Source organism: Cydia fagiglandana, chromosome 9 (assembly GCF_963556715.1).
Source record: "Cydia fagiglandana chromosome 9, ilCydFagi1.1, whole genome shotgun sequence".
In the NCBI taxonomy this organism is placed as follows: Eukaryota; Metazoa; Arthropoda; class Insecta; order Lepidoptera; family Tortricidae; genus Cydia; species Cydia fagiglandana.
In genome coordinates, this window is record NC_085940.1 from 17105384 (window position 1) to 17131351 (window position 25968).

Here is a 25968-nt window from a genome sequence, read left to right on the forward strand (position 1 = left end):
TCGACGGCTGCAGAATTTTCTCCCACTTCATACTAAACTGACTCTTGCCCGTTCGCTCTTGCTCCCTCTGCTAGACTATGGTGACGTTGCGTATCTGGACCTTAATGAGGAATTGCTGGATAAACTTGAGCGTTTACAAAATGTTTGCATCAAGTATATATTTGGCCTCCGTAAATATGATCACGTCTCCAACTTTCGCTCCCAGCTCGAATGGTTACCGATCCGCCGACGCAGAGATGTGCATGTCGTGTCGTTGCTGTTCAATATACTCTTCAACCCCCGTTCCCCATCTTACCTAACGGAAAGATTTAGCTATCTGGCTGAAGGAAGTGATCACCGTTTACGATCTAGCTGTAATCTCACGCTTACTATTCCGCCTAATAAGACGCGAACATATGCAAATTCTTTTACGGTGCGCGCTGTGAAGTTGTGGAACGAGTTGCCCCTGTCGCTCAGGCGGTCCCAGTCTGTGGCGTCACTCAAGGCTAATCTGAAGAAGCTTTGGCTTTCCAATCAGCGTGATCTGGTTAAGTACTAACCTTTATTTCTACTTTAAACTTGTATATATATATATATATATATATATTGTATTGTATTGTATGTATGCTAGTATGTATTTTATGTATTTTATTCGATAATATTATTTATGTATTTTATGAGTTGACAATACGTTAGTTTACTTTTTCTAAATATTACTGTACATCCCGTAAGTTTGTCTATCTGACCTGACTGGAGTTTTCCTCTCATCTAATCGAAGGTTAGCTGGAAGAGATCCCTTATAGGGATAAGTTCGCCTTTGTACTTCCATTACTGTAATTTATTTTTGTAAACCTGTGTTGTGTACAATAAAGTGATTACTACTACTACTACTACTAAGCCTACAACGACACTTAGCTGACCATTGGTAGATCTTAAGATCTATGCAATAAGGTTTATGATACCTCGTTTAAAATGAGCCAGTAAGCAGGAACGTACTGTAACCGCCATCCTGCTCATGCGTTAGGTTGAACAGAGACTATGATACCTCATTCATTTGATTTTCTAACTAACGCGCTTCATATAGTTGTGTCTAGTTATATTCCTACTGAATTCACCATCCAACGGTGGCGGTGGTCTAGGCGCCCACGTACACGTACTTCCGACGCGCGAAGGCCTACTTTCCTTGCCGACTTCGTTTAGCGCGGAAACCGCCGTCCGATTTGGCTCGCACTTCCTAATACTATTTCTACAAAATTCAAATAGGTAATTAACAGTTCTAATTAACAGAACTGGAAGGAAGTTCCCACCTAGGCCTGACTTATACAGTAAGGATTGTATTGTAACTATTGATAAATTAAGCGTGGATAATTAATTTCTTTGGACGTGAGGACGTCGTTGCACAATTGAAATAACAGCCTTCCAGCGTCGCGTAGGAAGAATACTCAATTGTTATTTTTCCGAATAATGCGGCGAAAGAAATCACCAATACATCTACGACTTTGCTTTTTGCGAGATCCACAGACCAATCCTAAGATATTGGTCAGTTACGAAATTGTAGTCAATTTGCCAAAGCAATTTAGAATTTCGCGGTAAAAAGATGGCGTTTATAACCTTAAATGGTTACGCAAAGAGATTTGCTAACGACTTATGCGTTAAACGGCTAAGTAAGGTCTTTCCGACCGGCATCCCGTCGCAGTTTAAATCGGCGCGAATGGACGCACGGCATTCCTTTCGACTAGGCTGTCCCTAATGTACGGAATGCAGCCCAAAAGGTGGCGCAACCGCTTACCTAACCCAGAAGGAAGTTAGCTTAGCTTGACAGCAAGACTTCTGGGGACATTAGAAAGCAAGACGTCTATCGTACCTCACATATGCTGACATAAGAATTGAGTATGGCTGTCTGTTTTACCACTAAAAATTATAATTTTATCATCACCCATTTTAACAGTTACGGAACGTGGTAATAATTGTAAATCTGCTCTTTTATTACTATGCATTATCGTAAAATATTTAGACGTCCATATAACGTGATAAACTGTATTCAAACTGAATGGAAACGCTGATAGAAAAATTTAGAACGCTGCCACGCCACTTTAAAGCATAATTTAAATATAAAGGCGTTTAATATGTATTAGCAATCATTCGAGTATTTAAATTTAGACGAGTAGGGCTTTCTTGGTTGAATCGAACGGAACCGGTCGGCGCGGCGTTGGCATTTCATCTCGCAACCGAGAGACATTTGGATGCGAATCTGCCGATACAATGTCGCTGTTACTAGTACAGTTGCCGATATATTTCGGAGCGGCAGAGATGCGCAAAAATATCTATGCATGCACTTTAGCGCCTTGACAAGGCGTGTTCAGATATTTGTGGGCACCTCGGCCGCTGGATATGCCATGGCGACTGAACCTTTATCAACCTATGTCGCTAACATCTACAAGCATTGAGTTAACAAATTCATTCTTGCCTTCCTTTAAACTTTAAATGAAACTGGCATACATACCTATAACACATACGTATACATTTCCAAGTTTCTCAACTGAAAATGAAAAGGTTTATTGAGTTCCCAAATTAGGCCGACGATCTGATAATAGTGGCAGATCATCATCATCATTATCGATCTACATACAGTTATCTATCTATAGAAGTTTTAGCAATATCAATTACAAATTTATATTTTTATTATTCTTAATTATGAGCTAATATGAACTGTTATTTATCATTAAAATATTTCACATCTTGTACCTGTACCCTGTACTATAACCATTGTGTGGCAAAACGCTAAAAGGTAACCTGCAAGTACGTCAAACAATGGTTCCTTTGCAGATTAGACACGGCTAAACACCTTTAGCATTCAGAATGTGTCCTATTTGACGGCATGTTGCATTGCAGCCCTTCCGTTCGTGTGGCTCGAGGCTATTTGGACCCGTTTCTATACAATATTATGTCTACCTTGTGATCTGACAGCAATTTGGTAACTAATGCTTTGGAGGAAAAATTACTGTATACAACAGCTTGGAACAGACTTCGAGTACTTGACTTTGAACGAGGTTTAGATACAGCTGCACTCAGCTCTGATTAATTACAATCTAGAAACTAATGTTGATGTTGCAATAAAGTAGGGCATAAAATATCTTAATTTCTATAAACTTATCTTTGTGAAAAAGTCCATCAGCTATCATTTCAGTCTTGTATTCCATACTCTCTAGTGCCTTGCGAATGATTGCAAAATTATAAATCCCAACGCTCTCCGTATTTTGGCACGTCTTCTCTGGGCTTGGTTACCGGAATGGTGACACGTTATGTATATAAAACTGCGGAGATTACCAGTCAAAATTTCTTCTCATCCCCAGTCGGCAAGCATCTCGCTTTCCTTGGCCTCTAATGTAAATAAGTATGAAACAGGCCACGCTGTATCGCTTTCCTCGACCCGCTAAAGAGCCTCCACACTTTGCACGCGAATCACGCGCGAAGCTGCGAAATTCCAATGTGGAGCCTCTTCTCTTACTTTGATTTTTGCGTTTAATCCCGATTTCTCACTCGAGGCAATTGGCTACGATGCTACAAACTTGGAAGATACTTTTTCACAAGGTGGTAAAAAACGGCATATTCGATAGAAATGAAGAAACCTGCACTTTTTTCTGCTTCTTCGCTAAAAGAGCCATCATTGCTGTGGTTGAATTTGTCTATCTGTGACTACCATAATACGCGATAAGACAAAATCAGAGACAGATCAAGCTGACCACACACGTGCCAGCACGTCCGTCCGGCCGGCGAATGTCAATCGGACACACTTGCCGACTTTCTCGTACACACCCATTCAGGCCCTCTGTTGTAATACTTCCGAGAAAGGGCAAAAAACTTTCGGCGCGAGATCGGGCAGGTTTGGGTACGTGATTTCCCGTTATGGCAATCTTGATATCGATGAGGCAACCCTTTACTATGTTTTGTTTATAACAATCGTGAAGTTTTACTACCAGTACCGTAATATCCCTTTGAAAGTTGTGCAATTTGCTGCAGGACGTACAATTATTAAAATTAAAAGCAAGATTCTTAGCATTTAAATAAACGTTTTAACATTGACCTCGGCGATCCGGGAAGTCATGAATAACTGCATATAAAACTATATAATGGTAGGTTTACATTTTCAATCGACGTACGAAAAATCAGACAACTAAGTACAAAATCATGTCCAAGCGTAGCATTCGTGAACTTGAACTTATCAAGTTACTTCTTCCGGATTCCGGTTAGCCTGAAAACCTGATGCTAATATATCGTTTAACCTCTTGTCTGTATATGATAAGATTGATAAGATACTGACTGACCGAATTTTTTGTCATCTTTTTTGCATTTTTTTCGGGAACGTTTACTTCTACAGCATAACCGAGATTTGAATCCACAACTATGGACCACCACACACATATGAGAGGTTAAACTTAAACATAAACTAGATTCCTGATATAAGTCGGGCAAGGAGCGTTCCCACTAGGGGCGGCGGCGTGGAACAGACGTGCGACTTGACCGCTGCGGTCAGCCATCTTTAACCTGCCGTATTATTACTCCGTATCACTTAATACTTGTATCGGTGGCCAGTGGATCGGGTTGCACGCGATCTCTGCCGGATGTGACATTAACCATGTTGAGGTCAAGGTTTCGCGGGTTGGGTAGCTGAAGATGGCATCATGCAAATGGAAGATGTTATTATGATTTGCGTATAATTATGATTTGCATCACCTACACATTCGGATCTTAATTTCCGCTAAGTAAAGGATGTATGGAAGACTTACCATTTTAGTGATAAAATCATGTGCGCAATGTTGACTGCTGGAGTTGACTTAGGGTCGGTTGCACCAACCAAAGTTCACTCAGCAATGGCCTATGAAACTCTTCCCATACAATAAAATTTTGCGAACACTTTTAACGGTGACAAACAATTCAGTGAAACCCACTCTAAGTGGTTATTTATACAATACTTATGCCAATAAACTATTAGGGCGATATAATGTTTCTTAACTTGATTGCCACTGTTCACTCTCTATTCTCTAGGTACGTGTTGAATAGGAAACATTATTGTACCTTCTACATTAATACGATGGCGACAGAAGCAGAGTCCTTGACACGCTCGCACTGAAACGTAAGTTATCGTGACCTCCATCTCATTTGCTTCACTCGTTTAATGCACTACACTTGCTTATTTCACTGCAACTAAAATGTCGTACCTATAAATTGTGTTATGAGAACGTTCCTCTATATATAAAGCCCTTTGATCTGATTATTCTGATTTCACAGCCTCCTGTCCTGTTGAGTTCATCGAGCTGTTGTTTGCCTTATGAATGGTAACTTGCTGTCGTTCTACCTCCGTAGCTTTGAATGAATAAATGACTACTTGGGGATGATCCAAATCCAGCATGTTACAGAGATCAATCGAGGTAGTCCTAAACTGTTCAAATTTAGGACTACTTAAATACATTTTATTTGTATAGGCAACGTCCTTTTGTGATTCGTCTCTACCATATAATATGTACTTTATGTTAACAGCGCTGTGGGTTGTGGGCACCTTACCAGTTACATTTTAAGAGTAACTAGTTAATTTATTTATAATAGTAAGTATTTGTGTTATGGTTAAGATATTATCCATCCTTTTCAGTTTCTTCTAGCAGGTGACCAATTTAAAGCGGCTTGTTTAACTAACTACGACAACGACCCTGTTGTTAACTGACGTCCAAAGGAAGAATGCACTAAGAACATCTGGAATCCATACACAGTCCATGCGTTTCGGTTTGATCGGCTCACATGAGCGGTCATCATCATTACCAGTTACGAGCCGTCATTACCGTGGCAACAGAACTGTTGAGGAATTATGCCAACGCACCACGCACGACAGTTACGTAGTTACGATGGTGAAAAAATCTGCGGTCTGCGGCCGCTCGACCGATACAGACATTATCTGGGTACCTTAATTGTGGGTTCCCGTTATCATGAGCCTACAAAAAAAATTAAATACTCTACGTCACTCTCACAATTACGACGAACGACACCCCATAAATGCATACTCCCGCTTACAGTAAAATCCATTACAAATGCCTTTGCCTGTTCTCAGATCATATGCAGGTTTCTTGGCACTGCGTCAATAAATATGTTGAAATTGAGAGTTTTGGGCCGCTTTTTCTGAAAAACTACTTCCTCTTGCGGTCAATCTCATTCGAAATAGTCTTAAAACGATTGGATTTCAGTATGTATATAGTATATATATTCAAATATCCAGTGTCTGTGCGGAAAGAGAAAAGTCGTGAAATGTATGGGCTCCCTTTTGTTCCACGACTCTTCTTTTTCCGCAAAGACTCTACTAACGATGGAAATCTTAAAGGCACTAACTTCTCATGGTACTTACCTTTTGCAAACAAGACATTGTCTAGAAACTTTAGCGAGTCGCGCCCACTCAACCTTTAAGTCAATAATTGCAATGACCAGGCGTGGGCACGGCGAAGAGGTGCAAAAGAAAGTGCCGAATAGGCGCGAAGATGTAATTGCCTGCGCACACGCACTGTCTGGCGACAATCGCCTTTGTTAGCGAGGCCCGGAGCACAGGCTAAAGCGGAAGATTTTGTTAGCAAATTGCATGCTAGATGGCGTTGTGCCTTGTATTGAATACGCTGAATCGCGCTACCAAGATTTCTCTTAGAATAATGACCCCAGACCATGTAGCATGAGTTTCGTTCTCGCGCACGAACATAAATCGTATGCTAGATGGCGCTGTTGGTGCAGTAATTCGTGCATATGGCGAGAGAATCTAATCCATAGATTAGTATATGTTATTAACTGGTCTAATCAAGCTAACTTTTGCATGGGATTTGCAAAAAATTCATCAATCAATGTACAATTTTTAAAGAAATAACAATCTCTCACTTTTATCTGTTCAAGTTGGTGCTATGTTAGCTTAGCGTGGTATTGTCCTGTGTGCAATACACATTGGACAAAGAAATTGGATAGGTGGAATACCACCCTTATTCGAACTGTACAGACAAGACAACGCTTTGCTATGGCACCATCCCTAGTGGTGTATTCTTGGACAACTCTACGATAATCGCTATAATCGTTTTACTTTCGGACTCATCTTTCGCGAGCCTAATTTCCCATGCCTTAGGCCGTAGTTTTATTGAATGTTCGTCTATAGTTATTATGTAGTCGTTATAAAATAATAGTCAAATGGTTACGTTACGTAGTTAACGTAGAAAGTGTGTGAGAAACTGAGAACGCAGCAGCTGTTGGCCTCATGGAGTGGACATGATAGCCCATTGTTAATTTATCAGTGGATAATTGAAACTTCGTTCAATGGTTTGTTTTATTGTGAATACGTTACATCTTAACGTACCTAAAGCAGGCCACTGACGAGCCTTCCAAATGGATGCCGTTACAACGGATTCATCCAAATAGACGGCATCCTAATATTAAACATTGTACGTTTTTGACATTCACGGACCAATTTTGGATTGCAGCCACGCTATTTGGACTGTTGGAATGCTCGTCAGTGGCCACCTTTAAGGTTTCTGGACGCACATAGATCACGACATTCACGACTTTCTTCTGTCAAAAAACAAAATTTGAACTGCTCCGGCCTTTATGATAGTCAGAATTTCACACAAAATGTTGCTTAATTAATGAATGCCAATAAAAGCTCTAAAGTTTACTGCCTATTCGAATAATTCAAGCGCTAAAATTATTCTAGATTTCAGAATAAAGATATGGAAAGATTGGGAAGTTTCCGAAATTTTTCGATGAGGAAAATTTCGCAATTTTGAAAACTTTCTGTCGGCACCTACCCAAAGGTTAAATGGGAGCCCCAAAATGTTGAGCATTCGACAAACAATTAACTCATTGAACTTTGACTATACATAGACATACCATACAATATCTTAATTGAATACAACAGTTTACTAATAAATACTTAACTTCAAAATACTTACACAAAGGTTAAAAAAATTATAGTTTCGGTTCGAGGCTATCGGATCGGACGCTTGTAGGACAGGGTCAGCCAAGTGTGAGAAAAGCATAATTACTTACATTGCTAAATGTGAGCTATCGCATAATAAAACAAGCCGGCGCCACTGGCCAATGGCGAGCTGATCTGCGTAATGAGGGTTCTGCGTCTGCGTGAATATAAACTAGCTTTTGCCCGCGATTTTGCGTAATATTATGATTTGTAAAAAAATTACCAGGCATTCAAGCTATCTCCATACCAAATGTCATCTAAATCAATTTAAGGGTAGATGTCGGATGATCCTTTGAGAACAGCACCTGTTAGAGTTTTTCTTTCTTTTTTTGTTTAATACAGTTTTGTTGTTATAGGTACACGTTGTTATTAAAGCACTTTGATTTTTTTTACTTTTTTTGGGATACGATATCGGATCGATCATCATCATCATCATCTCAGCCATAAGACGTCCGTCCACTGCTGAACATTGGCCTCCCCCTTGGACCTCCATACGTGCCGGTTGGAAGCGACCCGTATCCAGCGTCTTCCGGCGACCTTAACAAGGTCGTCTGTCCATCTTGACGTCCTACGCTGCGCTTGCTAGTCCGTGGTCTCCACTCGAGCACTTTTCGACCCCATCGGCCATCTTCTCTGCGTGCAATGTGGCCTGCCCATTGCCACTTCAGCTTGCTAATCCGGTGGGCTATGTCGGTGACTTTTTTTTGACTTTTGTGGTAACGCTCTAAGTGTGCCGAAAGATAACATTACATTATCCACATTACCAACCAAACATGGACTTAGTTAAAAGTAATGACAGTAGCGCACAACAGGGTGTCTGCTGTCTGGCTTGGAATACAAAACACCATTCAATTCAATCAATAAAAAACAGCACTTTTTTACAAACGAATCAAGAAAAGGGCCTCTCGATGGTGACGAGTGACGTCAGCATTCGTTTTAGCAACGTTAGATACATTTACAGAGATGTGGACTTTGTGAACGCATTGCAGGCACTAGGCGATATAATTTTGATACGTACCATGTTTTGTTCGTGTACTTAAAGGAAAATATCTCGAAAAAACCGAAATTTTCATTCCAGTCAGACTTAGTTTAATCTCTGGATTAGAACTATTTGAAGGTCTGCGGCAGTCCATTAGTAAAAATTAGTGCCTAAATGAATGCTTAGGATATTGCAACCGAAAGCGCTTAAGTCTCAGATGAAAGAACACATTGACTAGGTATTTAATGTAAGTAGCGAGTCTTTTAATAGACCACAGAACCCCAATGTTCTTGATAAAGTCCGATAATAAGCAACGCAATACAATAATTTCATGCTTTTCGTGCACTTGATGTTGTGATTGTAACAATAATCGTTCATTAGTATCAGATGTCATTATGCAAACTTTGTTTTGTAAATAGACCGGACTGTGAGATTTTTTTTCAATTAGCTTTTTTGTGAAGGATAAAAATCATCGAGTAGGTAGAGTCACGCCGTGAAACGTCTGCAGCGATTTTGATAGCCCATGCAGTGCAAGTGTCATTTTAAACGTCAAACTTCTATGAAATTATGACGTATAAATAACACTTACACTGCGTAGGCCAGCCATTCTCAAAGTGTGTTCCGCGGAACCCTAGGGTTCCGCAAAGCCTCTGTTGGGGTTCCGCGAAAATACTTGTAATAATAAGAGAAAAACCAGCACTTCTATAGGTATATCTGGTTCTGGTCCACAGTGACGAACGAAAATTTTTAATTTGGGGTTCCGTCAAAAATTTCGCTTTCCAAAAGGGTTCCGTCACCAAAAAAGTTTGAGAACCGCTGGGCCGTAGGCTATCAAATCCGCTGCAGACTTTTCACGGTCTGACTCTACCTAAATTGTTCCTAAACTGCATCGGGCTAGGGTCCCCACCCTAGCCCGATGCAGTATAAACTATAAACAGCAGCAGCAGAATATATCTAACAGGTTATCTTAATAGTATATTATTATTCAAATGACTCATACAAATGAGTGGAGTAGGTACAATTCCGTTATAGATCACTATTTCCTATGCATCTTCTTTTTTGACCCTTAAGGCTCCTCTTCACGTTGGGCCAACGCCAACGCCAACGAGGGACGCATTTATGCGTTAAAGGGACCAAGTGATATTGCTATCTCATTCTACCGCATGGCTGCGTCCCTCGTTGGCGTTGGCGTTGGCCCAACGTGAAGAGGAGCCTTTACGCGACCTACGAACAGCCAGACATGTGAAGGCGATGTCTCATTGAGTGATAGCTCGACAAGTACTTACACTCACAAACTACTAAGAAGATACCTTACACTGCAGCGGTAGAGGGGAGAGTTTCTCGCGCTTCCGTGAACGGCGAGGAAAGTTCGTCGCAGACTCGCCGGCGTCGATGGAATCGATTCAAGTTTTATGGTGCAACATGTGCCATCAATTATAGTCGTGGAATTTTACATCTAAACCCTTATGGATTTCATAATCAGGGGCTATTCCGTAAAATGGTTTTCTTTGACGGGCACGTGACACGTATAGCAGCTACCTTAATAAAATAACCTGCAGAAATCTATATTATATATATAGCTTTGGATTTAAAGCTAAGTATTAAACGTAATCATGACAAATATCGGCTTAGGGTTAAGAACGTAATCTTTCTGTTTGTGTCGTTTTGAGGTTAAAGTTCGAATTCATTTGTTAGGTATTCGCATAAAATATAAAATTAAGACTTAGGCACTTGTAAAAACTGAGCGTATTTACAGCCATGGTAGAGTTAGACCGAGATACTTAAGTCTGCAACGATTTTGATAACATACGCAGTGCAAGTGTTATTTATACGTCATAATTTAATAGAAGTTTGACGTTTAGAATAACACTTGCACGACGTGTGCTATCAAAATCGTTGCAGACTTTTCTTGGTCTAACTCTACGTCAATAGTTGAAATACCATACGGTAGTACGGAAATTATAACTGAAATAATGAATCTCAGGTATCTTCAGGATTAATTATTTAGTATACCGGACGAAATTATTTAGAAAACGCGGAAATCATAGCCGAAATAACGGCGCTGCTATCGAGATTTCTAACAATATTGCAATCTACGTCCGCATAGCTGCTGATCCGGAGAATCTATAGCTTTACGATTAGCTCGGTAACTTGGAATAGGTATGAGTATATCTTTCATCCAATTGTGAGGTAAATAACAGATTATAACTATAACTATTATAAGGTATATATTATGTGATAGTGATGGCTGTTGAGACCGAGCCGAGAAGAAAACGGGCGAAGGACCGACATAATGATAAAATATATGATTATCATGAGATGTGACTTTCTGTAAGGGCACAGCGATACAAAATAAAACTTTAATTATAATATAATATTTGTACAGTTGCCATCAGATATATCGGAGCGGCCAAGGTGTTCACAAATATCTGACCAAAGCCTCCATTACTAAAACGTTAAAGTGATATTTTACACTTTTACAAACAAAGATCAGGGGTGGTATTCGACAAGCGACGTATGACGTATCGTGTTGATCTCCCGTTGATGTGGGAAAAATCATAAGTTCTCGAATACGTACAATGTCAAAATTTGACATTAACAATCCACAGTTAGGGTGACAAGCAAACCAAACCGAACCACCCTTAGTTTAGAGTTGAGTTTTGGATGGTTTTGGTTGTACCAAATGATATTATCCACCGTTGATGGAATCAACACTCAGTATGCAATAAAATCAACTGTTGATTTGACATGGATGCGAAATCTGACAGTTGTACGTGTCGAATTTGGCCCATGGCCTAGATGGTGATTAAAGTGAAATATGGTGCTAACTTGTAAAAAAGACAGAAAAGTGCGATTATCTCGAAAACCACGAAACTTTTTACTAGACCTAGATATAAGTGCATTTTCTGGACCAGCCTAAGGTGCCCTGTCGATGGTTAGAAGGTTATCCATTAATTACTGGACACCCTCTATAATACATATGTCAACTGATCCGCATGTCACGCTCTCCAACTTCCAACTAAACTGTCACAAAAACCAACTACAACATTATTCGAACTCGTACGCAAGCGATGATTTAACCAAGGAACTCCCGATCACGCCATCTCCCTCGTGCAAGTTAGCTACGCTATTTTTTGTCACGTTCCCGCGTATTGTGTACAGTTTTTGTGTGACTCCACTCGTGTTCTCGTGTATGTGTTCTCAGGCTCCAATTAGGATTGTTCATTTTTTATAGACCCCCATTTTTATTTTATTTCCTGAAAATATAGGTTAATTTAAGATACCAATTTGAATGATTTAGTAATTCGTGGCTCGGTTGAATATTTATAATTTATTGAAAATATGAGATACGACTTCTCGTAAATTACATGTCGTCGGCTGATTAGGATAATGCACAAGCAACAACAAGCATTAAAAAAATAGTTGTCATTGTCAATTGATTGTAATGTCACCTGTCGACAATGTCAGTGTCACGTGTTTCTATAAATAACAATCGTCTGGAATGGAAAACTCGTTTATTTTGAATCATTAATTTCAAAATACCTACGCTATAAATTTGAGAAAGCTGATTCCAGAAATCTGCCTAAGTTATATAATATAACTTAGTTTTATTGGAGTATGTATCCATATAGCATCCAACTCCAACCATAACTTGGCTGAAATCAAGGGAGCAAAAATACAAATGTAAGTTACCTACATCATATATATTTTAACTGATTCGATTTGTAAGAAGATTGGATTCATAAAATCGTTACAAGCGTCCATTGCTAAAGGTAGCTTAGCACCCAGTGGGTGCTTTCTACCGGCTTGTCGCCATTGTTTGGATATTGTACTACATACTTACTTATACTACTATATTAGGAACATGCCAATTTTGCTAATTATATCCTATTATTTCAGGTCATCGTGATTCCTATTTAGATACAGCTGTGAGATATGTAACTGCACTTGGGCCCAGAAGAAAGTTGAGCATATTGTATTGAAACGAACGTCATATTAATTATTAATCGTCGTAATACTTTACGACCGTAAATAATGCCTGGGAACAGAGTAAATAACAAACCATACACTTCTCTTCTGGATGGTCAACAAGAAGCCATCATTGTCAGATGCTCGTGCAGAACATGATAAACATACATTTAATGTAAAGTTACTATTTTTTTGGAAACATATTTAACATATTTCCCAAATTAATAAAAAAGTAGGTAAACAAAAACATGTTTTATTATTCACAACTCTTTATTAAGTCTTGTCCACCATGATATCAGCAGCTTGAACTGCAACATGTACCTGGAAATTAGAAATTATATCTTTTTAAAGCAGTTTCAGGCTGAATTTTGAGTATGGCTATGTATTCTTGTATATTCCTTCTTTCTAGTAGGCACCATCTCTGTTTAACGGTTTGCCTTTAGATACTCTGGCTACATTACCACAGAAAATAAATAGATACCACGACCCTACCAATAAAGTGAGCTTTTAAATACTTAATTGTAGTAAATTAATATTAATTTTATACTTACATCGACGTGATTCTCACAGCAATACTGTGTGTAACACGTGAAGTAGGTAGGTATTCCAAGTTTAATTCACGGCACCATCTTTCACGTCGTAGGTCTTCGTGGATTCGAACTATTATTTTTGTGAATCATTCCCACGCATAGGAACAAGGTTTTTGATATATTCTTAAGCAATGAAATCTACTGTTTAGGTATTAATTATAAATCAAATTGTAACAAACAAGCGCAGCGGTTTAACTGAAAAATTTTGTTATGACAATCGATGACAATGATAACTTTGACAATACGTGAGTGACGGATTTATTTACTATGGTTCGATAACTTTTATTATGCAATGACTTTACATTCAGCCCAGGAGAAGGTCAAACTAAGGTCATAAGGATATTTGTTGAAATATCTTCAATCCTCAATTATTATATCGCAGCAAATGTCGGAAACTGTTTAAAAACCTTATATCTCGAAATGGTTTTCGAAATAGAACATTTGAAAAAAAATGAACAATCCTAATTACGAACAATTAAACTGCGCCAAACTAACCTATAAAGTTACGTTTTCTATTCGGAAGGAAATGTTGATTAGCTATGTTGGGAGGCAAAGGAACTTATTATGCTGTAATGTTGGTTAAATTGTCTTAATTTTGTAACACTTGTATACTACGTACTACTATTTTACAAGTGTGAATAATGAATTTAAAACTAGAAAATTTATTTCTTGTATTATCCGCCTTAATTGTTTTAGTTAAAGTCCGACAAGAAATTGTAGAGAATTATTTAGGGCGCTACTTCCTACGTAACAGTCGCATTTTTGACGTAAAATGCTTAAACATGTCAACAATTTAGTATGGAATTTATTTAGATCCATTTTATTTAATTTCTACTATTTTATGTCGCACTATAAAATATGTCTTTCTCAAAATAAGATATTTAGTAAGTACTAGTGAAATCCCACTTGTAGGTGTATTTAAAATTATTACATAAATGAGAAATCTCAGGCTCGGTTCCACTTGTCCCAGAAAGAAAAAAAAACATATATCATCCTATAGTATGTACATGTAAACTTTGCCCAGAAGTGGGAGAGTGGGACATAACAGGCTCTCAGTAATAATAATAAAGTTAATTAATTAATCATCATCGCTGATTGTGTTTGCTTTTCTTCACACTACTTTGCTTAAGTTGTTTTAAAACAGCCGCTTTTACGCATTCCAAGCACATCAGAGGCGTTTTTCCAACGTCTTAATGATCGTCCGGCCCCGCCTTAATAGGATTAGCGCGGCTTGCCAATTACTCATTGTCTATGCCCACCAGCCAAAATACATTGACCTCTGTGACTAAAAACTGTTAGGTGTTGATTCGAGGCCAAAGCGTATTGCAATGAACTTTGACAGGCCTGATTACACTGGTTGGTCTAATGTTTATTTTTTTTCTTGCAGGTATGCAACTTAATGGTCGCGGTTTACGTGACTCATATTACCTAAGCGTTAAGGTTTTTGTTGCGATGATCGGAGGATGGCTAAGTTTGTTTGAGACGACATTTTGTGTTTTCTATGCTCATTGTTGCGCTTGCGATTCGCTGGGGGTTAAACATGTCGTCCCACAAGCTTATTGTTAGTGAACGCATTAATTGTGGGCCTACGCGAAACTCTTGCGCAAGAGATATGTACCTACAGACAGACGACTCGACTTACAAAATGTTGGTACTTACAGTTACATACATAACATGTTCACAAAGTTATTTCTTGACTCAAAAATATTGCATAATCGCAAAATGAAACTGGACAAGTGCGAGTCGGATTCGCCCACGGAGGGTTCCGTACTTTTTATTATTTGTTGTTATAGCGGCAACAGAAATACATCATCTGTGAAAATTTCAACTGTTTAGCCTACGTGTCTAGCTATTACGGTTCATGAGATACAGCCTGGTGACAGACAGACAAACGGCCAGTGGAGTCTCTGGGTATACGGCACTCTAAAGAGCGCAAAATTGCAGGAAAATTATATAGGAGATACGGCAATAGAAATCCCACCAAAAACATAAATGTAAAAAAGGAGAGCCAAGTTCAATGCAAAAATTATGCTTGGCTGTGGGGCTCGCCGCAAAAAGAATGGAGATCTAAATGAGTGCCACTGCCAAGTTCTATGCAAAATCCAAATATGTATTTATAGGAACAAAATAACATTATAAACAAGTATTAAACTCTATTTCTTTGCTTTATTGGATACCTATAACAATTGCTGTTATTTAAAAAAATGTGAGATCTTAAAGTAGGTTAGATTTTACTTGGCCAGTTTTCATAATATCAATCACTTTATATATATTGTAATTCTGATAAAACCTGGCCAAGCCAAATCTAACCTACTTTAAGATCTCACATTTTTTTAAATAACAGCAATTGTTATAGGTATCCAATAAAGCAAAGAAATAGAGTTTAATACTTGTTTATAATGTTATTTTGTTCCTATAAATACATATTTGGATTTTGCATAGAACTTGGCAGTGGCACTCATTTAGATCTCCATTCTTTTTGCGGCGAGCCCCACAGCCAAGCATAATTTTTGCATTGAACTTGGCTCTCCTTTTTTACATTTATGTTTTTGGTGGGATATCAATACTTTTTGTAAAGAAAACTAGGCAGGTATTGAGATTTAATGTTTTTTCTTGTGTTTCCGCTGTATGGTTTTTACTTCTGTTCTTTGTATAATTATGTGGTGCCGCGCGCCGCCGACGACACACCGTTGGCCGGTTGTTTAGAGCGTATTACAAGTTTTTTGTATGGGGACACCACTTATTTTTTGACTAAACTTTATTTTAATATCTATCTATCTATACATATAATAAAGCTGAAGACGGTCGAAAGTCTGTACTTGGAAGATATTTGAAAAAAAGTTGGCTGGGGATACTTAGAATCGATAACAGAACACGTTCCAACAGTTTTTAGAATTTTTGTCTGTTTATCTGTTTATCTGTTTGTCTGTTTATCTGTTTGTCTGTTTATTCGAACGCGCATCACGTGAAAACGGCTGAACGGATTTTGATGAAAACTTTACTAATCTGTCGAGAAAATCCCCGGCCAGGTTATAGGCTATAAAAATTCAACCCCTAAAAGGGGGGGTAGCCACAACACTCGATTGACTTAAGTTTGCCCCTGAATCTTATGGCGCTACTTAGGAAAGAGGGGCAAACTCTTTTCAACTATTGCTCAATAGTTGTGCTACAACTATTGAGTATCCTGGTAAACTAACAGATGGCGCTGAATTTAATACATTGTGACATGAATAAGCCACCGAGGAAAGATTTTGCCAAATTAACTCTAAGTTTAGAAAGGGGGTACGGATATATCAACAAAAATAATGGAATAATTATGTTGATTTAATAAATTAATAATACAACAAAATTAAACGACAGTAAATTAATTGCCCCTCATTGCACAGTGCCATCTTTTGGGGAACTGAGTAAACATTAAGTAATCAAGAAAATTAAAAATGAGTTTACATAGTTACGTAGAGGTAAAATAAACACACATATCAACACGCGTATAATTGCATAGTTATTTAAAATTATTAATTTTCTCTATCATGAATTATACCTAATCGTAATTATTGCACCCATATCAAATCTATATTCATACGTATCGCCTACTTTAAGCACTTAATAATAATGACCACGAAGGTGGGTACTTTGAAAAAAAAACATTGACCTCTGTCATTTGCAGTGCCGGATTAACCCTTTTAAGCAAAATAAGCACTTGCTTATGGCACCAAAACCGTAGGCAAAAAAAAGCGCAGGCTGCATTAGCACTGCAGTCGTCGTGGAGTAGGTACCTACATGAAACTTTTATACGTGTACATACAAGTACCCATCTAATAACGCAGGGCCGTATATAGGGATCAAGTAAGAGAGTGAGGGTACGTAAGAACATCTCCAACGTAAGCTTTCGATTTGACCTTATGCGGAGGCCCTTAAAGTCATGGAAAAAAATCTTGCTTTCGGGCTTGCGGCCAGCCGATTTTTTCGACATAGGTTACCGATTTTATAGCGAATTTTGCTCTCTTGCACGCCAGATTTGTCGGCCAAGCCGAGTTGCTCCTTAGCCGCGATCCTGAGACCTAACTGTCAAAGTGTTATAAGGGGCCCCGTGAAAGCCGAAAACTAAAAGCATCCTATGAAGTAGCGCTTTCGAGTGAAGCCAAAGAGCGAGCAGTAGAAGAGTCGTGATTACATGCATAGATTCGATTTCAAGCCACTCCTTTGCAGTTCGGCGTAAGGTCTCACGCGAGGTCTTCTGCCTTATGGCAAAGTTGATCTTCTCCCTTAATTACACTTGGGCGTGGATCCAAATCCAAGCTTTCCTCTTTCGCAGCTGGGCCTTCTGCCTTGCTCACACTTCGCCAATTCAATTCACTTGGTCAATTCAAAGCTCTGCTTTCTTGCATCTTTTCTGTATGAAAACAACCTCGCTGAGACCCTTAAATGTCGAGCCCTATGCGAAGCTAGGCTGATAGAAAACTGTCCCGTCCCTTCTCTGTATGAAATCCTGGATTCGCGCCTGGTTGGGACTAAAAGTAAAAAATAATGTATAACTGTCTACCAAATTGCGTTTTTTATATCGAAAAATTTTCGCGCTCGCTTCGCTCGCGTTTACAATAACATTATAAGTTACGATAAAAGTGACATTCGGGTGGCGACTGCAGCAGCATTAAAGTGACATTCCATTTCCAACTGCAGCTGCAATACTGTTCATTTTCTATGGCAATTGACAATGACAGCGACGCGTTTCCATAGTAAAATTAACAGTATTGCAGCTGCAGTTGGAAATGGAATGTCACTCTCACTCTGTTAAACGTTACTGCTGTAGCACTGTCGATTTTCGTGATAAAATGATGTGACTGATTTCCATACTAAAAGTAAAAATGCACAACTATCTATCAAATTACGTTTTTATATCGAAAAATTTTCGCGCTCGCTTCGCTCGCGGTTTCAATCACTTTCTAATGTATGGCGACTACAACAGCATTACTCTGTTGCAACGTTACTGCTGCAGCACTGTCAATTTTCGTGATAAAATGATGTGACCGATTTTCATACTAAAAGTAAAAACGTACAACTGTCTATCAAATTGCGTTTTTATATCGAAAAATTTTCGCGCTCGCTTCGCTCGCGTCACAGAATAAATAATTGTACTAAGTACTTCAAGACTCACTCTCTAACAAAACGCGTCTGTTACGATCAGCACAGATATGGCCGCTAGGTGGCGACAGCGCCACGCGCGGCTTATGGCAAACCCCAAAATTGGGGCCGAACGGATGTACTTTTAGCTACCTGTAGCAAAGCGACGAAATCGCGGAGTGAGACACGCCTGCTCGCGTTTTCAACAACTTTCTGATGTGTGGCGACTGCAGCAGCATTACTCTATTGCAACGTTACTGCTGCAGCACTGTCAATTTTCGAGATAATATGATGTGACCGATTTCCATACTAAAAGTAAAAATTTACAACTATCTATCAAATTGCGTTTTTATATCGAAATATTTTCGCGCTCGCTTCGCTCGCGTTTTCAATGACTTTATAATTATGGCGACTGCGGCAGCATTACTCTGTTGCAACGTTGCTGCTGTAGTACTGTTGATTTTCGTGATAAAATGATGTGACTGATTTCCATACTAAAAGTAAAACTGTACAAATGTCTATCAAATTGCGTTTTTATATCGATTTTTTTTATATCGCAAAACTATTGATTTTGGATTGTACTTTTATTTTGTGGTACCTAATTGTAAAATATTGTATCTGGACTGCAGTCCTCTAGCATATCCATCTGTCAACTATACTTCAAGTTCCGCCTCCAGGGGAGAGGGAGAGAAATTAGGATTAGAAATTAGCCGCTTACTGACACAGATCGAATTCCACGCGGGCGGAGCCGCGGGCACAGCTAGTAGCAAATATAATAATACATATATTGGGGTAGTTTCAAATATCTGCTTGTAACGGTTCCAACGCTACAATAAAAAAATATGTTTTTGTATGGGGACCCCCCCTATTTTTTAACTTTTTTTTATTTTTAGATTTTTTCCTACGCTTACACACAATAACCGAGCTGGATTCCAAATTTCATCCTTCTAGGTCATCTGGAAGTAGGTTAGGTTTAGGTACTTATATGTCAGTCCCAATAAAAAATGGTTTTTTTGTATGGGGACCCCCCCTATTTTTAAACTTTATTTTATTTTTAGATTTTTTCCTACGGTTACACACAACAACCGAGCTGGATTCCAAATTTCATCCTTCTAGGTCATCTGGAAGTAGGTTAGGTTTAGGTACTTATATGTCAGTCCCAATAAAAAGTGGTTTTTTTGTATGGGGACCCCCCCTATTTTTTAACTTTATTTTATTTTTAGATTTTTTCCTACGGTTACACACAATAACCAAGCTGGATTCCAAATTTCATCCTTCTAGGTCATCTGGAAGTAGGTTAGGTTTAGGTACTATAAGTCATATGTCAGTCTTAAAATTTACGACTTTTTGACCTTCATACCTTTATAACCGTTTGAGCTAGCTTCATGAAATTTGGGCTTCTAGATATCCTTATGGATATAATTAAACACACGTAGTTTTATGTGTTTACGTCAAAGATGTTTTGAGTTATAGAAGGGTCAAAAGTGGCACCAAGTGGTTCGTGTAATATTACACTCGGCGCTGGCTAGCCAGTTCCTTTGCTTGAACTTGGCTTGACACGCTGCCGCGTGTCTAGATGCTGACATATGCCGTATTTTTGATCAGATAACACGTCAATTGCCGTATTTTACGGCAATTACCGTATCAGGAACAACGATGAATGAGAGATAAATATGTTAACATTGTTAAAAGGTTAGGAGCTTCCAAAACAGTCACAAGACAAGATAGATACATTCACAAGAAGTGAGGCAATCTCAATGCATAATTACTTAATTATAACGAGTATAATGACACAGTAGGTCGCAGTAACAAACCCCCAAGCTCATTACCGGCCGTTTCGCCATCGGCTGTGGCCGGACTGGCGGACTGGTCGGATCACAAGCATTACCGGTCCGTTATGAAATGCATAATTCACCCGGTTGGCCATTGGCTACATTAAAATGTGATAATTGTAAACCTGATTAACAAGCAAATTATGAAGCTTTTGCCCGCAATTTTGTCTGCAAAATGACACTATGGTTGAGTGTCTATATTTCTACAAGATAAACAAACAAATATATAAATATTGTGGGACAATCTTAGACAAATCGACCTAGGCCCGCAGTAAGCGTAAGAAACAGTAAATACGACTTCAAAATCTGCCGTCATTCTCGAAAATGAGTCGAGTGTCGAGTCCAGGCAAGTGAATCGAAATCGAAACACATGCTCCAATAATGACCCAAATAAGCTATGTAGTAACTTTTAAAAGACTGCATTTTAAGTTTCCTTCAAATTTTTGCTTTGATGGAAGGGTTTGTCGCACATTAAAACTTGAACCAATTTTTTGATTATACCCAAGAGAAGATTCTCGGAATTAAAACATAGAAGGCTCAAACATCGCATCGGATCGGTATAATCCGTCTAACCTGTCAGGTGCTTAGGCAAGTGGGGCCAGGCACGCTTTGACATTTTATTGAAATTCCTCTGTGTTTGTTAATCAGGCTCAGTAAATCGTGGTTAACAGAGTTGAAAGAGTATTCGAGAAATGAACAACTCTTTAAATGACATTATCGCCGTAAACCAGCATTAACGTTCGGAGTACCAAGAATTTATTTTCTTGGCTTGTTCAATTAAGTTAAATAGATAGGTACCTATACCATCAAAGTCGAATTAAACAATGTTACAAATTAGCCCTGTGTTATTGATAGTTATATAACATCATGAAAAAAAAAAAGGTTTGACTTATGTTCAAATAGAGTTAGACGAAGAAAAGTCTGCAGCGATTTTGGTATCGTCTTGGGTCGTCCCATTCGTTTTTCGTCAAGTTCTTAAATTAGTCCTATTCTGCTTTCGTCATTCATTCTACATTGAAAGCCACCGACGATTGTGACGAATGTAGCATGAGTGACGAAAGCAGAATAGGACTAATTTAAGAACTTGACGAAAAACGAATGAGACGACCCAAGACGATACCGCGATTTTGATAGCCCACGCAGTGACAGTGTTATTTTAAATGTCAAACCTCTATGAAATTAACACTTGCATTGCGTGGGCTATCAAAATCGCTGCAGACTTTTCTTGGACAGACTCTATAATCTTTTGAAGATTGAAGTAAACTCGACTACGCGTGGAACTCTAATACAAGTGTGTTATAGTCCTGTGTGTGAACGAGTAACTACGTTTGAACATATTGTTTCTCGTCGGACATCATAATTTGATAATATTATAGTTAAGTAGTTGGCTCTTTTTAGTCGTCTTAATATTGATAATTGCTAACAATTACTAAAAGGGTGTTTTTGGTGATTCGGAAATGGTAATAGCCAAATTACTTACAAAGCTGCATATTTTGTTGGTTGCGTTGATTGAAAACGGTTCGAAATCGTTTGGCGTTTGTCGATCTAGTAGTAATTAATATACAATATACGATAAGTATTAAAAAGCGTAAGCATTTTAACGTAAATGTTCATAGTTAGATCCTGTATTATAAGTAAGTATAAGTATTTATTTGCAAAGAATAAGTAGGTACAATAGTGTCTTAGGTGGTAAGTGACAATAGGCTACATTCCTACTAGTCAAATCAGCTTCTTTTTTAGAACTGTCAAAACAATTTGCTAATATGGAATTTATATGAAAACGAATGTAGTGACGTCACAGTCAACTCACCTACTTTTTATATTTCAATCTGATTTATTAAATAGAAATAGTGCTAAAAATAACTGCTGTCTATGTTTTTCTAATTATTATCTGGTGCTTTATTCCGTGCACGGTGTAAAATAATTTATTTTAAGTAGAGGAAACATCCCTATTGGTTGCTTATTCTGCTATTATCGTCCCAATCAGCCAGTCAACTTTGGCACGGAATTCGTTCCCGCTATTGACGTAAGCTTGAATAAGCCACTAAATATTGAACACAGTCAACAATCCGCTATTCGTAATGTCTGTCTTGTCAATCGCAACCCGGATTGTAACAATGAATATGCAAGAGACTAATCGCTGTTTAATTAATGTTGGCAGCTGACTTAGAAACTGGTAAATTGATTATGATAACCAAATATACGTGTTAAACGTTATGTCTTAGAGTTGTTAGAACAACATTTTTTGATGTGGTTATTTGCATTTTGTCTAGCCGCTAAACTAATTAATTAGTCTAGTAGTTAAGTAATTTAGCAATTAGTTAATACGTATACAGAAATATTACCATGGTTATAAATGGTGATTTGTGTAATAATGTCCTAAGTATAATATTTATTTATTATTTACTGTGAATAACGTGGCAGCCCAGTATTACATAAACACGTTCATCGACGTTATACCTAGCTAATTATAATGCTAGTACCGCAAATATATTTTAGTTACATCTTTATCTAGTATTTTTTACTTGTTTCGCGACCACACACAAGTAAAAAATTAATAGCATGTCACCCCAGGCATATTCTACTATACCACCTACTTCTTGTAAAACGTCATATGATTGTAGAAACCTGATTCGTGTCCATACGTTTTAGAATTAGAAACATGGACAGTGGGACAATTCTAACGGGAACTCTTATGATGTATAATTTGTCGCTTCACGGCGTGGTCACTGCCACTGATCAGCTATTCTTTAAGCTTGTTTTGATGCTTATCTGGTTATCTATGGTATAGGGTAATGACATCGTCTGTTCGGATTTACATGCAAATAGATCGGCAGTTAACAATGAAAACTTGATATAACAACAAATATTTAAAGCAACGCCCGATGAGATCAAGTTTTCAAAGTCGAACAGATGACCCTTTTTGTTGAAAGAAAAAACATTCGACCTAAATATTTAGACTATAAAGGAACGATTGTTTTTGTATTAGGTATGTTATGATTATGAATCAACCTCAATAGCAGAATAACTGCGTTCGGTCGCGCTCCACTCCTTGCCCTCATTGTCAACGCTTGAAGAGTGATAACTTGGACGAACCTACAGATGTCCAAGTTGTTTATAAAAAGTTGAAAATGTTCTCGGAAAATGTCATGGGAAATTAAGGAAACGTTCATTTTGGAATCAGAAGATTTAGAACCCCATCCATAAAACAGGTGACAGCAAGGTGTCATCCATTGGGAAAGCATGTCGAGCGCGTTTACCTTATACGAAGTTTCCGAAAATGTTCAATATTTCACGATATTGTAAACTTTATACAGGGCGAAAATGAGTCCCATGCATGAGAACGAAGAAGCAGCGCTGTGCTCAGGGAAATGTCCACTACCCTATCCTAAGTGCCTAACCCGTGTGTATAGTTATTTGGTAGTTATGCATAAACAGCATAAAAGAAGAAAGAAGCGCCTGGCGTCCGTTGGCTCGTTGGGTGGATGACATTCGGAAAATCGCGGGGCACTTTTGGATGAGATTAGCTCAGGACCGGGATAAGTGGCGTACACGAAGAGAGGCCTATGCTCAGCAGTGGGCGACTGAAGGCTAGAATGATGATGATGATGATATGCATAACTGGAGCTCTATACTAGTTCTTCTAAGTCGAGTATTCAACTAGCAGTAGGAATAGGAACCCTCGTGTTTTTGCGGCGGCGGCGGCGATGGGGTATCGCGTGCGGATAATTTGGCAAAAACGCACGGATTGGCAGTATTGGCACTGCTCTCTGAGAGGTATCTGCTCTAAAATCAGTTTAGCCGGTTGCAAAAAATATATCTCGATGTGATAGTTTTTTGCTTGAATGGAATTCGTAATTGGGGTCCTTTTTATTTAAAGACCTGTCACCAGTCGCCTCCTGGTATAAGTGAAAAACTCTATCTAACAACATCAAACTGCACAACGTGACTTAATCGCGTATTTAAGTTTTAAGATTTACCTCCGACGTTTCGAGGACGGCGTTGTCCCCGTGGTCTCGGAGAAGACTGGCTCAAGTTGACATCAACATCTTCTAGCCGCGCGAGTTTTTCGAACTACCCGCACTTGGTCTTGTTTATCAGTTTGAACGTTTTGCGCACTAGGGATGTCACTCTGTCGACACACAACACTAACGATATTCGATTTATCGACTGTCGATATTCGTTTCGTTTGATGATGTTTAATAATCGTGAAAGTTTAAATCAGTGTCTATCTAACAAGTATAACAAGTTTGTTATAAATAAAATAAGTGTAACTATTTATAAAGCCTATTAGAACAAAGCGGTAATATATATATTGGTATCGGATAATAGGAATAAGCTGAATTAAGACATCTTTTGAGTGAACGTTTCTGTTTAGCTCTCCCATTAAAAAATGCATTTGAAGCATTTAATCTGCTTTTAATGTTACATATTATTTGTATTTACAGTTACAATAGTTTGAATGGATACTTGGATAGGGAAGAACCTAGAGCTAGTATAAAACTACCAAACAAAGCAAGTACTTAGAAAAATTCTCTACAAGATTTTCAATCCACGCGTAATATGCGTGAAAAATTATTGTTGTAGCTGTTGTTATTGTAGACCCCAGGCTTTCTAGCAGGGACACTAATGACCACGCAACTTTCTAGCCAACACCGGCCCTTTATGGCGGGAAATTATTAGAATAAATTATTGTTTGCTTTCTACCTTTCCCTGCATGCCGTGCCCATTCATATTTATTTATGAAAATACGTCGAATAAAACAAACTGCGTTATGTAAAAGTATGGATATTTACTGGCGCTGGTTATCTTAATTAAGATGGAAAATGCTGGTGTTTATGAGTTGTTAATATCGGACTCGCGACTCGGGTTTCGTATCATAAAGTTCATAACTTCATAACACATCAACATCATAAAAACCAGCCACTGGCAATCATAAGTTTACAATTCAATCATATTGACTCTAAAAGTTCGTTTAAATAGTTGTTTAAGTAGCAACGATGAAATTCCTGAATGTCTATTTGATTATTCACTCATTAGAGTAATTTGTAAGTTCTGATAACACTGCAACAGATAAACTGCAGCCAATAAGCTTTTTACGACAATGACACTAAAACTTGTTCTCAGGGAAAATAAAATCTCAATGTATTCAGCTCAACAACCAAAATGATTGTCTCTGACACTATCAAGATAATTTATTGCAATGCGTCGCGAGTCGTGAAAGCAACGCGCGGCCGGCATACGACTGCGGTTAACCTCCTAATCGCAAATGCGACTAACGCACCAATCCTTCCTTTAAAGCCTGACCTTCCTCGCCTATCTGGATAAAATCTGTACCTAAGAACCAGTGACTTACGTGCCTTTTGTTTTGCGTATATACTAATTTCTAGAAGCGGATATCCTACAATAAAATAGCGTAAACTTTCTCGAGTATACTTTGTATATACTCGTAGCCTGTCTCTCCGCTTTTGCGAATGGTAAACTATTTTGGTATTTGTATTCAACGAC

At 38.4% G+C, this 25968-nt stretch overlaps 1 protein-coding gene across 1 annotated transcript in view; it reads left to right on the top strand.

The window, feature by feature from the left end:
* The window catches only part of LOC134667505 (unconventional myosin-XV), a 129265-nt gene that overhangs the window by 5987 nt on the left and 97310 nt on the right, over nucleotides 1–25968 (top strand). The window lies entirely within an intron of this gene.